Raw genomic sequence first — 15700 nt, forward strand, 5'->3', positions numbered from 1 at the left:
TCACCTTGCTCAGAAATGGATCTTCTATAAAAAGTATTACCAGCTTCACAATGATTGTAGAATCTCATAAATAGTAATAATTAGCATCACCTCACTTCATAATTCAATTAACAATGAAGGAACAATATCCTATGTTAGATTCACCTCTATTATCACTAATAACATTAATAGGCAAGGCTATAGATGGCGCTGTAATTGAGTTCATTGCTTTGTCCATACACGCACTTGATTTGAACTGAATAGACGAGGTACAGAGGGTCTGGAATAAGATCACTTCTGTAGGAAGGAGTCTATTCCTCCCTCTCTTATTATTGTATCCCAATAATTTAAGTGTTTTCAATTTACATATTTGTGTGCGAACTGATTGTCCCATCTAATTGTTTAGCTAAACTTCTGTTGCTACTATTATTCCTGAAGTTATCCATTTTCCATGACATTATCAACCTTTATATATCAAGGTATCCATTGAAATAATAATAGTTTATCGCTTCTCAGCCTTTTGGCAAAGATCAAATGTGAAATAATAATAGTTCAAAATTTTTGGATTTTATAAACAAGTTAGAATAAGCATTTCATTCCCTTAGAAAAAATAAGGAATTCATTTATATTACCACTAAAGTCTTTTCCTTTCTAAAACTGTAGAATCAAGAATCAGAATAAGTGCTAGTGCTACTGCACGACACAAATCCTAAAAAAGGTGTGCCCACACAGGCTTCTTCTAAATAAGCTAAAGGCTTTTGACACAGAACTCTGTTCATCTTCCTTGGCTGATTGGCCAGCATAGCGAGTCTAGGGCTACTATGAGTGCTGGCTACATGGGAGCAGAATGACTCAGTCAAACGCTATGGTCGGAGAATTTAATTGGTATGTGCCATCACAGAGGAACCGAGTTAGCTGCTAGTGTCAAGGAAGGAGAAGCAGAGAAAAATGGCAAAACACCAGTGAACGGAATTCAGAATTGTCAAATTTCTTAAGTTCTAAGTCTTCAGGGTATCTTAAACAAAACTGCAGTTTCCTATCAAGTTCATAAAATTCTTTCTAAAATTCTTTGTTTTTATATACTTTACAGAACTAATGTTTACATTTGACATACTTTGAATATATCAACTTTTTTGTGCATGAAGCAAGGATTCTAAATAGTTATAAAATTATTTATCTTAAAAATCTTTGTATTGGGGCTGGCACCGTGGCATAGTGGATAAAGCCGCCGCCTGCAGTGCCAACATCCCATATGGGGGCCAGTTAGAGTCCCAGCTGCTCCACATCCGATCCATGCTTTCCCAGGCCATAGCAGAGAGCTGCTCTGGCCTGGGAAAGCAGTAATTCATGGCCCAAGTCCTTGGGCCCCTGCACCCATGTGGGAGACCAGGAAGAAGTTCCTTGCTCCTGGCTTCGGATCTTCGCACCTCCAGCCATTCCGGTCATTTGGGGAGTGAACTAGAAGATGGAAGACTTCTCTCTCTCTCTGCCTCTGCCTCTCTCTAACTCTGCCTTTCAAATAAACAAATAAATCATTAAAAAAATCTTTGTATTTTATAACAGTAGGATATAAAATATCGATAATTTTTATTTTTGATTAGATAAAATATAATTACATGATATAATTGCATGATACTTGTTTAGTATATTTAATTTTATACTATTTTTTATTGAAGTTCATTATCTGTGTGGAATTTTGAAAGCAATATTCATGTAATACCAATCAAGTAAAAAATGCTTTGTAAAAATTAAGTCCAACACAATGCTCTTTCTTTTGGCTTTCAAATAATCTGTGCAAGGCCGGCGCTGCGGCTCACTAGGCTAATCCTCCGCCTAGAGGCGCCGGCACACCGGGTTCTAGTCCCGGTCGGGGCGCCGGATTCTGTCCCGCTTGCCCCTCTTCCAGGCCAGCTCTCTGCTGTGGCCAGGGAGTGCAGTGGAGGATGGCCCAGGTGCTTGGGCCCTGCACCCCATGGGAGACCAGGAAAAGCACCTGGCTCCTGGCTCCTGCCATCGGATCAGCGCGGTGCGCTGGCCGCAGCGCGCTGGCCGCGGCGGCCATTGGAGGGTGAACCAACGGCAAAGGAAGACCTTTCTCTCTCTCTCTCTCTCTCTCTCTCTGTCCACTCTGCCTGTCAAAAAAAAAAAAAAAATTAAAAAAAAAATAATTTTTGCAGTTGCAGAGAAAGCTGATAATCTTAAAAGTAATGAGTTTTATTGAACCTTAACAAGAAAATATGCACAATATAGTTCTTTCAAGGGTTTATGAAGAGCTGGGCTGATTTGAAGCCAGGAGCCAAGGGCTGCTTCTGAGTCTTCCACATGGGTGCAGGGGCCCAAGGACTTGGGCCATCTTCTGCTGTCCCAGGCCATTCCAGAGAGCTGGATCAAAAGTGGAGCAGCTGGGACTTGAACTGGTGCCCATATGGGATGCCAGCACTGCAGTGGGGGCTTTACCTGCTTGGCCACAGCACTGGCCCTCTAATCTATTCTAATTTCTCCCAGAGCCTTCATAAGAGAAAGTAATGCAATTAAATCAACAATACAATAATGTAAAGGCCATGTGCTTCAGTTAAACTACATATTAAAAAGATAATATATTGAGGAAAAGAGAAATAACTTTTTTTTCTCAATTGCAGTCTTTTGGTGATTATATAATACTAAAGGCTTTAAAATTTTAAACAGCAATTAAGGAAACAAATGAAATATTTGAAGCTACTGAACTATACTGAGTTTCATGCTTTAAAAATAATATCTACTTAAGAAGCAAAAATGAATCCAAATTAAATGCATATTGAATAATTCCATTCATAACACAAGTATGAAATGCAAAGATAAGGGTATCTGGAGTGAACTAAATGAATGGGAAAGAGTGACCATTTCAAACCTTTTTAAATTTACCCTAAGAATTTATTTGTAAAGGTTTAATTTTAATTATATATTTAAGAAGTTTTTTATTCATAATTTTAAATTACTTTTTAACACAAAAGAACAGTTTGAAGGCATAAGGATAATGAATTATTTTTACTTTAAGAAGTGCATTATTTTACATGAAGTGTTGCAATTCTTAGTGGCAGAGTTTATAAGAAGTAGCCCCTTGGCGTAAAGTTTTTCCATGGTTAAGTGTTTCCTTACTCTTCTGCATAAAATAAGAGGGGTTTTATAAGTTGTCAAAAAAAGAATATAAACGAAGTGTGTGTGAAAAATAATTTCAAAATTTAGAATTCACACACAACCTTTTGTTAAATCATGTTGACCTCAAATCAACAGTCTTGGCATATCACAAGACACCACATCCTAGCAATGTCTTTAATGATAATTTACTGCAGGGTAAGATAATTTCCTCTATGCACGAAAATGTTGGTGGTCTTCTTTTTTTTTTTTTCTGTTAAATTTCTATTCCTATCCTTTTTAAGGGAAAATGTGTGTGCAAATAATATAAAAACTTATTTTAAAAGACACTAAGGATTATATTAAATTCAATTTCAAGGATAATATAAAAGTTTACATACATAAAATTACATTTTATAAAACTAATCTTCATTACTGAATAAAACCCGTTATTAAACCTAAATATCTTTCACTTCGTTAGAAAAAAGAGAGTTGTATTATTTTAACATGCTGAATTGAATAGTTTAATATTTACAATATCCTTTATCAATGGTATTATATTATTTTATTTTTAAAGGTTAAAACCTAAATTTTAATTTAATTTAAAGGTTCTGCTTGATGTAAAGCTTGGTTACTGTACTTAAGAACTGTAATATAACCAAAATTATTTCTAACCTGTGGATCAGCTTCTAATATCCAAATGGTTCCAACTCCACTATCTTTGTCTTTCTAGCAAGGAGTCATGCGTTCTAGAAACACAGAACTCATCATCTTTTAGCCTTATTGATCATTTAGCCATATCCTTTGTGTTAGGCCATGAAATATTATTAACTAAGTATATTATAGCCTCTAGAATTACAAATCCTGTTCCTAACCAGCAACTTTCCCTTGGAATTCATGCAGTTCAACTACAATCCCACTCTGCCTCTACATACTGTCCTTAGGGTTCTCACCATGATTCCTCCTTATCTGTGTGATACTCCAGCCGACTTCCTGTAACCATTCATATGGGTAACCCTTTCATGGATTGGATTCTCAGCTTTTTGAATACCCTGTTCCAAGGAACTTACCCTCCACTATGCTATGCTCATGCCCTGGGCCTTTCCATCATACAAAATTACTAATTTCTGCATCCTGCTGGATTTCCTGATGCCACTCTTGTTTCATCATAGCTTCTTCTCTACATGGTTATTAGAGAATTTTTTTGGAACTTTTCCAAATCCTGAAACCACGTGCACAAAATGCCCTCCAGAAGCCCTGGCTTCTGTGCCCTCCTCCGTCTCTGGTTGTGCTCCCCTGTCTCCAGCCTGTGTACAGCTGTTCCATCAGCCTGAAGTTTCCCTGGCCTTGTTCTATCACTTCTTTTGGTCATTGTTCAAATATGTTCCCTCAGAAAAGTCTCCAGTTAGCTTCCTATTGCTTCTGCTGCTCCTTAGTTTGCTTTATTATCTTTTTATCATTTATTACCGTATAACTTTTTATGTACATACATATTTATATATATACAAGTATATATGCTTACAAGTTTACTGCACGCTGCTTCCACTTGAAGAAAAATCCTCATGGGTGAAAGGGCTTTCTCTATTTCTGTGATTCACACCAGTCTATCATTAGCAGTAAGCCTGCCTGGACCAAGAAAAAAAAAAATGTGAATACAAAAAAGGGAAAGAATCCTGTCTCTTGAAAATAGCTCTTTTAGTTTACCTGTACAGCTTTCTCTCCAAAGCCCTTTGTCTTCCATGCCAGAAATTCAGTGCATGTGTTTGCCAAATTCATAGGGCCAATATATGTAGCTAGATTCATGGCATAACATTTCAATGCATTGCTGCAGATACCAGAGTCCCCCTATACTATGTACAAGCTGAAACCTAATCTTGGGAGTCTGTGCTGTGGCTAGTAAGCTAAGCCTCCGACTGCAGAGTTGGCATCCCATTTGGGTGCCAGTTTGTGTCTTGGCTGCTCCTCTTCCAAACCAACATCTTTGCTTATGGCCTGGAAAGCAGTGGAAGATGGCCCAAGTACTTGGGCCCCTACACTCACATGGGAGACCTGGAAGAAACTCCTGGTTCCTGTCTTTAGAGCATTTCAGCTTGGGCCGCTGAGGCCATTTTGGGAGTGAACCAATGAATGAAGACTTTTCTCTCTGTCTCTCCCTCTCTGTAACTCTACTTCTCAAATAAATCAATAAAATCTTTTTAAAATATTAATCTTGGTTTTATTTTATAAGCTACATTCTCCACAATTGTATCCATACCAATCATTGCTGTTTTAAAGACAAAGAAAACAAAGCAAATTTTATTATTCTAAATATTTAGGTAGCGGAATTGACAAAACTGGATGAAAGGTAAAATCTAGGGTGACACTCACAGAGAAAATGACTTGGCACCCTCACTGATGCGACCATGTGTGTGTCACTCTCTAGAATACAAAGGAAAGGAAAAGGATCAGGAGTAGTGGAAGAGGAACTCACCAATTTGAGCTGGTCATGTGAATTTTTGGTTTGACTTCTAGACATTCAACTGGCATTATTAGGATGACATTTATAAATGTGGGGAATTAACAATCTATGATGTCTATTACAGATATGAACAAATATAAGATTGTATAGACCAGGAGGAGTTAGAAGGGCAAATCCTTGATGTTCCTTGAGGTTCCAATATGTAGAGACATGGAAGAGGAACACGAGAAAAGTTACTGTTCAGAAGCCAGTGTGAAATGATAGCTTCAAGAAGAGAAAATACAAACATCACATACTGATAAGTGGTCAGTTTAGATGACACTTGCAAAGGGTCCATTGGATTCAGTGATACAGATGTCATTGGTGCCCTCAGAGAAAGCCCTTTCAAGAAATGGTGCAGGAAGACACCAGAATAGATTGTATTAAAAATTGGGTCAGGGGTCAGCAAAAAGATGCATCAAGTACCATGCACCGCAGAAAAGGTAATTTTCAGGCTCTAAATCAACACTGGAATTTTTGACTTTACATAAAAGGAGTGACCCCTCTAATGTTAATGTGAGGAGAGGCTTTTCCAGATGAAGGTAGATTTGCAGGTCTGACTGCTGCACAACGGGTAAGTTCCTCTCTATTAACTCTAATTTTCAAGGAAAAAGAGAACAGTTTGTCCTCTGGAGAGCAAGGGGAAAGATGCCTGGAAGTGGGCGTGGGATGCTAGTTTAGAAGAGAATGAAAAGGCTTTTCCCACTTATATGGTGAAAGGCCAGTTGGCAAGGGTTTCACAGAAGGGCTGCAATGCAGAGCTGACAGTCCATGTCTGTCCATCTTTATGGCCACCCACCTAGTCTAAGTGACCACATCTTGCCAGTATGACAGTGACTAATGGGTCTTTCTGTACAGTCCTTGCTATCTAGTTTTATTCAGTATAGCCAGGAGATATATGCAAAACCTAAATCTGATATCCTTGTTACCCTGCGTTTGAAAGCCTTAGCCATTTCCTATTGTCTTTAAGATAAAGAACAAAGTCTTAATACAGATAGCATGATCATATAATGTATCATCTAAACCAAGAAAGTTTTGAGATTGGAATAACTATTGATAATTGTACTGGTAAAGCTAAATGTAAACCAATATTGCAGTGGGCAAAACAGAATTGAGTATAACCCTAATAGATCTTATTTGATTTAACATTTTCAGTCTTCTTTTACATCACATTATTCTCATCTTCTTCCTATCCAGATAAGTAATCCTTTCAGTTTTGTTCCATGCAGTCTTCCCTCTCCCTCTAGGCGTTTGCACTTGTTATTCCAGCCACACAAATCTTGTCCTTCATACCCCCCCACCACTTGCTGCAGAGACGCACTACAGGTTAAGTTTTTAAAAACATAAATTTATCTTGGTGAATAGTTGCACTGCAGGAAAATGTAGGTGAGTGATCAACAGTCAAGGCTTGGACTACCACTCATATGTATCTTAACTCATAGAAAGACAGATTTTGATCAACGTGGACATATAACCAAGACTCTCCCATATTTCTTTGTTGCCCAAGAAGCAATGTGAGGTAGAGCAAAGTTGAGTGATGATAGAGAAGAAGGACTATGAGGTTGTAAGCTAGTAAGCAACAAAATGGTCACAGAAATTCTGATAACATGCTTTGAGAGAGGCCATGGCATTTGTCCAGTAAAATATTCAGGTTTATAAAATATCTATTACTGAGATGGGGAGTAAAGTCCAGATCTTTTAAAGGATAACATTATTTGTCTGAGATAGTAATGCATTGTGAAGCAAGACTGTTTAACTTTTTTCATATACGTAAGAAGTTCAATTAATTATGGAACATGTGGGTTTCTCATCTCCTTCACAGTTTGGTCAAATTTTAATTCAAAAGTGACTGCCACCTGCTCCAAGAAGCCTTCTTTCTAACTGTTCCTCCACATTCACTGTCCATTTTCACAGTAATATGCACATTTTTACTGTAGTTCATTTTTATTTAAAAAATGCTGTTGTAAATATTCCAATGAAATTTTTTCTGACATAGAACATAAAATCAGTAAGAATTGGGACCCTATTCCTCTCTTTACTATTGTATACCCAATCACTACCATGGAGTTTTGCACATAATGTCAACTTACTATTTGTGGAATAAGTAAGTGAATATATATAGCAATATGCCAGGCTAATCACTCATATTTTAATGTCTGTTTTGATATAATGCCAATGCCATATTATTCTATACTTTATTTCATGATCATATATGAACATCGTGAAGGGAAATGATCTTTGTTTTTTGTAAACAACATTTTTATAACAAAAATAATGAAATTATAGTAACTACCAAAATAAACATAAAATAAATTGAACATTTATTATTTCTCCTAACAACACTACCTTAACCGGAATCTAAAATAAAACATATGTTCTATCTTTTATTTGAAAGTATACTTCCAATCATACCATGGTGGCTTAAAATGTGTGTACTAGATAAAATGTCTTGCTTCTATGAAATAGAATAAGGTAGAATTGATTGGGTGTGACTTTTTTTGTGACTTATTTACAGACTTATTAGTACTTTATTAGATTTGTATACATGTGCATAAATTCTAAATTCTTTTGCATTTGCAATCATTATATTTTATTTTTTGCTTTCAAACTTTATTTTTTAAATCAATGTATAACATTTTATTTATTTAGTGTGTACAATATAATGGTTTGACATATATATATTCATATTATGGAATGACTAAGCCTAATTGATTTATATATGCATACTTAACACAGTATCATTTTTATGGTGAAAACATTTACAAGTACTCTGAGCATTTGTCAAGAATATAACTTTTTTTTACTTGACAGATAGAGTTAGAGAGAGAGAGAGAGAGAGAGAGACAGAGAGAAAGGTCTTCCTTTTCTGTTGGTTCACCCCCCAAATGGCCGCTACGGCCAGTGCCCCACACCGATTTGAAGCCAGGAGCCAGGTGCTTCCTCCTGGTCTCCCATGTGGGTACAGGGCCCCAAGGACTTGGGCCATCCTCCACTGCCCTCCCGGGCCACAGCAGAGAGCTGGACTGGAAGAAGAGCAACCAGGACTAGAACCCAGCGCCCATATGGGATTGCCAATGCTGCAGGTGGAGGATTAACCAAGTGGCCACGGTGCCAGCCCAAAAATATAACATATTATTAACTGTAGGAATCATATAGTAGAACAGATCTCTTGAGTTTATTCTATATGAAATTTTGTATGTTTTAGCCCATATCTTCTCAACACTCCTACCTCCAACCACCCAGCCCCTGGCAACCACTTTTTATTCTCTAATCTGTGAGATCAACTTTACCTGGAGGACATTATATTAAGCAAATTAAGCCAGGCAATGAAAGACAAATATGGCATAATTTCACCCATACATAGATCTAAGATGATGGCATGTGACTTCTAAGAGCATATGGCTTCTTCCTTGTCCCTCTCTCTTGAGTTGTAATTCTAGAGACTCCAGCTGCCATGTTTTGAGGATGACCAAGCCTCGTTATGGAGAGCTTCACAATAAAGGCCATAGAAATGCCTGCCAATAGCCAGTGAGAAACGAGGCTTTGTGAACAATTATGGAGTGAATCTTCTTGATGGAAGATCTTTCAGGCCCATTCAAGCCCTCAAAAACCTGCAGTCCTAGAAAACCAATTTTTTCTTTTTCTTTCTTTCTTTTTTTTTTTTTGAAAATACCATCTTGACCAATCTGAAACACCAGCTAGAGGCCAGACAGTCCTATTTCTCCAGCAGCTGACAAAGTCCACATCTGAACCCTCTCCCTTTCTGGGCTCTCCCACTCTGGGCCACTCTCCAACCACTCCAGAAGTCCAGGGCCACATACCAGCAGATAAGGGACAGCCCAAATGGTCAGAGCCCATTGGACTTATTCAAGGCTCAGGCCTGCTGACCCTGCCTCTCCTCTTCTCCTGGCCTACAGCTCTCCTTTCTCCCTCTGCCTTGTGACCTTGACCTGTTGTTTCTCTTGATAGTGCCATGTGGTCTGCTGTGTTCTCTTGAGAAAGCTAGGAACAGAACAAAACTGTGAAATGCCCCCCAGTTTCTCTCTCTAGATGTGCATATGGCCTCATCATACTCTTCACCAGTAACAACCTCCTGAGAGACCTAGGCCAGGACTATGCTGCTCAGCTGCTCCAATTGTTAACCTCTGAAATCTCATGAGAGAGTAAATGTTCATTTGTTTTCAGCACCAAGTGTGGGGATAATTTGTTTTGTGGCAATAGATAACTAATATAAAGCTCATATGCTTTGAAATTGGCCTGGCAGCTGTTTTTCTCCCTGTCTTTGAATTTCAAATGTAACATGCATATGTGAAATACATATCGTATCTCATATATATCACATTTATATGATATGTGTGTATGTGTATATTCTAGAAAGAAATACATATCTAGAAGGAGAATTTTATTTATAAATCAGAGAAAATTATATAAATTATATCTTTTGAAATCATTCATCCACACATATGCTTCACAGATTTTTTTTCGATCCAAAACATTTGACCTTGATTTGATTCCACTATGGTTTAAGTCAATGAGTTAACCAAGTGGAAAGTATGTGCGTAAAATTCTGGCTGCGACTGATGGAAAGACAAAAGAAGGACAATGCACAAATTCGGTCCAATTTCAAGGGCAGAATGGTTTAATTAGCTCATTCCCAAACTTTTATTGGTAAACTGGATAAAAATGCAAATTTCATGCCAGATCAAGTTACTGCTTCAAACAGAATCCCTGATGTAGATAAATACTTAGTTTTTGTAAGCTGCTGAAACAAATTTGGTGCAAATGGATCCTAGAAAAATCTTTGGAAAATTCTTCCAACTTAAAAGAACATAGAATAGTTACTCTACTAGAGTTTTTCTTAATATTAGGAGAAGCAAATCTGAAACATCTGTCATCCGATATACTTATAGACACCTAGTGTCATCAACAACATAGACAAGGCTGTGAGTGGGCAGAAAAAAATTTGGGTTGTGGTTCCTATTGCTTTTCTACTTCTTTCACCCTGTCCTTATCAGTGTACTTCCCTGGACCTCTGATTCTTCACCAGTAAAAGAAGTAATTGTACTAGATAATTCCTTAAAATATTCTTCTTGAAAAGTAGACAGATTAAAAAATCAACTTGTTAGATACGAGTATCCATGAACTATTTTTATCACACTACTTAAGACATGACATTTTCTATCCTGAAATTTTTTTAGTTTTTTAATATACAAAATTAGTATAATCATGTCATTCACATGATTGTTAAAATGATTAAATGACACAAACATGTAAAATCCTTTTTTTTTCTTAATATAAAGAGCTCTCTTTCAGCAATTCCCAAAGCTCTGTGCTAGGAAATTTACCTGCTTGTTGTCATTTAAGCTTCCCAACTACTCTATGTAGTTAGTAATATTATATCCTCATTTGACAGATGAGGACATCTTTGTTCAGATAAGTTAAGCATCCTCTGTCTCAGTGTCTCATAGCAATTTACACAGAGTTTCAGAGCTTGGATACCAACTCAGAATTGTCTCACTTCTAATCCAGGTAAATGCATAAACCTGTGATATCGGAAGCAGAAAAGGGCCTAGGATGACACTTGAATGGTTCACTGGACCTAAAACTATTACAGGAAGGAAAACACTCTTTATGCTCTACTCTGCTGTTTCTGAAACTTCTCTGGTGATAAGAATCATTTTAAGGATCTGCTAAGAATATGAAATTATAGGTTTCGTTCTAGACTCCTTAAATCCGCATTTCCAGCTCAGGGGGTTATTAAGAGCTGTTGTCATTTGTATCATTAAGGGCTTTTGGGAAACATGATTCTGTCCATATCTTTCTACTTACCAATGGAGATGATTTTCATCTTGCATTTGGATTTGATTGAATCTCAAGACACAAAGCTCTGACCTGTGATGAGGCAGATGGCACCGGTAAGACCCTATTCTTTCATACTGAACCTTCTCAATGGCCTGCTTTGTGGCCAGCTGTGGGGAAACAGCTCAGTCCCATTCCCGATTGCTCAGAGACGAACAGCTGAACTATCAGTTGTTTCCGAGTTCTCTCACTTTCTATAGGAAGTTTGGCTAGCTGTGCTGGAAACTCGGGAAGCAGGTCAGCAAAAGAGGTTCTAGGATTCCTTTCTGTAGTAGTCAGCCAGCTTGCTTTGCACCTGGCTGAGCTGCAGGATTGTAACAGAAGGGGTACATCTCCAGGAAAAAAAAAGAATGCAAACATTCTATCTATTTTCCTAGCTCTTGAGTCATTACAATTCTCCAGGCTTCATCGATTTAAATGTGCTTTTGAAAATAATGGGCATCAAGATACAGCTGATCCTTCAAAGCCATTTAAATGAAGTAGTGATTAAACTACAGAAAAAAAGAAGTAATAATTCATGCCTTTTATGTCGCTTCTATCCACAAGATTATAAGCTGCATTTAGCTAGGACTTTTTTTTTTTTTTTTTTGCTTAAGAAGTCCTAGTGTCTAGCACTGTGCATTACTGACTATTCAGTGAATATTTACTGAATAAATTGTGAAAATTAAATTTAATACACTTCTACAGATACTAATCTGATTATTTGAATGTATCATCAGTCTTCATACAGTCTGAGAAGGGTTACAGTAATAGATGACTTGAAAGAAGGGAAGGTGCTTTTCTACCCAGTATTAAAATAAGGGTTAAAGTAGGCAAAGTTATGAAATTTATTTTTATAATCAAAATCCTGAATTTTATGGATATATTTTATTTACCCTTCAAAATTTTTTCCAAAAACATTGAAGTCATATGTAAAATTAGATAATGTCTTGTAGAAGCTGATATTTTGATCTAACATCAGACTATAAGGCTATCTAGGCCCTTACATTCCACATGTCAATAATTATTTGTCGCCGGCGCTGCGGCTCAATAGGCTAATCCTCTGTGCCTAGCGGCGCCTGCACACCGGTTTCTAGTCCCGGTCGGGGCGCCGGATTCTGTCCCGGTTGCCCCTCTTCCAGGCCAGCTCTCTGCTGTGGCCAGGGAGTGCAGTGGAGTGCTTGGGCCCTGCACCCCATGGGAGACCAGGAGAAGCACCTGGCTCCTGCCTTCAGATCAGCGCGGTGCGCTGGCCGCAGCGCGCCGGCCACGGTGGCCATTGGAGGGTGAACCAATGGCAAAAGGAAGACCTTTCTTTCTGTCTCTCTCTCTCACTGTCCACTCTGCCTGTCAAAAAAAAAATTATTTGTCTGCCTTCACTCACACATTATCTAGTGGGACAGGGTAGTACCATGGGAAGTGTTTACATAGTTTGGAAGGTTGCAGAGGGAGCCCTCAGAACAGTCTTCTGCACATAACACATGCTTAACAAGTTTCACCTATTTTCATTAGAAGTAGAGCATCAACATCATCATCATTACGATAACTGCCTACCAAAACCACATAGTCCTGTGACTAGAGACCTCTGAAGAAAATGTTATACTGTCTTTCTCCCTCCTTGACTGTTTTCTCTATAGTGGTAATACCTAACAGAACCTTCTGCAACAAAGGGAATACTCTATGGCTATGCTATTTGATATGACAACCACTAACCACAACTGAATATTGGATATTGGAAATGTGGATGGTACAACTAAGAAATCTATTTTAAATTTTATTTAATTAGATCATATTTTAATTTACAAGGCCAGTGGCCACTTTCATGGACAGCACAGCCTTACTGGCTTCATTCGAGCACATTTTTCCCTTTCTCTTGATCAAATTCTGCTCTATGGATATGAGAGTAATTTATGTTCTATTCCAAGTAGCTAGCAATGTTCTTATGTTCTATGTTCTTTCCACAGACTGGACAATTCATACATTCTCACAGTTCTTGAATAATGGAAGTCCAAGATCAACATGCCAACAGATTTGGTGCCTGATAAGAACTTGCTTCAACTCCAAATGGTGGAAGGGGTAAAAAAAAAAAAACAGGTGAATGCTGTGTCTTCACATGGCAGAAGAAGGTGTCTCCTCCATCCTGCCACAGTTCATATGTTGGAAAGTTAATCCCCAATGTAACAATGTTGGGAGATGGGGACTAACGTGAGGTGTTTAAGTCATGAGGGCTTTATGTTAATGAATTGATTAATGCTGCTATAAATATGGGTTTGGGAGTAAATTACACCCCCCCCCCACACACATGCAAACACACACGTGCATGCTCCAGTGGTCTCTCTATTCCTCTCCCTCTCCACTTTCCTTCACTCTGCTACTCTTCTGTCCCATGAGGGCATATCTTTCCTCCTTTCTACAGGAGGCAGCCTTCAGGCATCATCTTGGAAACAGAGACTGGACCTTGGACTTCCCAGCCTTCAGAACTGTGAGAACATAAATTTCCAATCCTAATAAATTACCCACTGTACTCTGTTATAAAAGCACAGAACTGTCTGAAACAGGAGGACAAGGGAACAAGGCCCTCACTTCATCCTCTTGTTTTATGACTTATGACACTCATGACAACCAATTCCTACAGTCCCCATCATTTAATGCTATCACATTGGGTATTGCGTTTAAACATATGGATTACTGAGGGATCTATGCATTTAAACCATTGCACCTGGCTCTGGATTAAACTGCAAATAGATAATTGGGTATAATTCAAGACTTTACTTGAACTACCAAAAATCTGCACAGAATCAACTACAAGAGTCAGTAGGCTAGCTCAGCGGTTTTCACTATCAGTACTTTTGACTTTCTGGGTAGGATAATTGCTTGGTTAGGGGAATTCTGGGTGTTGTTCTTTGCACTGTAGGATATTTGGCAGCATTCATGGCCTGTAGACAACTAGATATAAGCAGTCTTCCCTACTGTAGACCAGTGGTGAAAATCAAAAGTCCTCCAGAATTGTCAAGTGTGCCCTGCAGGGTACAACTACCCTGAGCTGAGAACCACTGGAATAAGGAGGAAGAGCTCTGGAGCATCCATCTCATGATCCCTCTCTTAGGTTCATATTGTTTAAATTTTTCTTCCACTGCAAAAGCAAAACTGTATTCAAGTAGATCTAGTAGCAGTAAAGTTTCTCCTTTATAAACACTGGGATTTAGTAGACCTGTGGGGAAATTCCTTTCCTCTGAATTTGGCTTTGGTGTCTTTGAGTTTTCTTAAAATCCAGTTATGGTTACACTGACTCTTATATAGCTGAATAAACAAAGAAACACTCAGCCACCTCTTCATTAGTAACTCTACAGGCAAAATCCCCATAAATTTGAGATGTTCTGTATTCAAAGCAGTTTCAAAAAGGGCAATTTGAGATTCTACTGCCTCCTCTAAATTTGTGGTTTTGTCCTTATTATTGATGTGGCCTATTATTGCTGGCCAATTGTGCTATAAAAGATGCAGCTTAAGTTTCATGTCTGTTTCTAAACAGTCATGGCTGCTATATTCCTACTCTAGGGGGCAAACACTAGATCTGATATTGCCAGAGGACCTATGTCCTATACATCTGATCCCGGTGACTCAAGATATCTGCATCTGAGTTCTCACAGTTAAAGCCATATCAAAGAAGGGTTATGCTAAGAGAAGAAAAACAAAGCCATCAGATTCAAATACCTGTGCTGGGTACAAGCCCATGCATTGGAGAGCTGTGCATGGCCAACTGCTAAAATGTGAATTTAAGGCTCCTGGGTATCTTTGCCCCAATTATCCAGAGTCAACCAGAATAACAGGTCATGGAAAAACGAGACTTCAGTCCAGACACTTTATGTACTATCTTGTTTTACTGCTTGCAGTTTATTGTTCTGGAAGACAATGTAGTATTTTCTTTATGTTCTAAGGCTCAAAACTTGAATTTGCTTATCTTAAGACAAAATTCCGGCAGAAATTCTGTTTAAAATATTGGCCATATTCCCAGTCCTACGTGTCACTTGAATTAAGTCACCCCAAGACACAGCTCTAACTACAGTTTGTATGGTAACAAGCTTCTCTGCAGCTGTTAGGGGAAAATCACAGTGTGACTTTGCTCAGAATTTGGCAACACACTTTATACCTTTATGACTTTTCTCTTATGCTATAGATTGGGTTGATATTTCATGTTTAACATTCAACACAAAGTGCTAGGCTCTAGGACTGATACTGAGGAATCTTAAAAGGAGGAGGAATAATGGGAGGGGAAAG

At 38.2% G+C, this 15700-nt stretch overlaps 1 long non-coding RNA gene across 2 annotated transcripts in view; it reads right to left on the reverse strand.

Annotated features, from left to right (window-relative positions):
• Positions 1-15700, reverse strand: part of LOC149123683 (uncharacterized) — a 33558-nt gene that overhangs the window by 14235 nt on the left and 3623 nt on the right. The window contains exons 2-3 of one of the 2 annotated variants that reach the window (XR_016213888.1): positions 11417-11479; positions 4613-4716 (exon numbers count right to left, since the gene is read on the reverse strand). This is a non-coding gene — a long non-coding RNA (uncharacterized LOC149123683). The remainder of the gene's footprint in view (positions 1-4612; positions 4717-11416; positions 11480-15700) is intronic. The other variant, XR_016213889.1, reaches the window with a different exon arrangement.

The sequence above is a fragment of the Oryctolagus cuniculus genome, chromosome 10 (genome assembly GCF_051225735.1).
Source record: "Oryctolagus cuniculus isolate XC-2025 breed Fujian yellow rabbit chromosome 10, ASM5122573v1, whole genome shotgun sequence".
Taxonomy (NCBI): Eukaryota; Metazoa; Chordata; class Mammalia; order Lagomorpha; family Leporidae; genus Oryctolagus; species Oryctolagus cuniculus.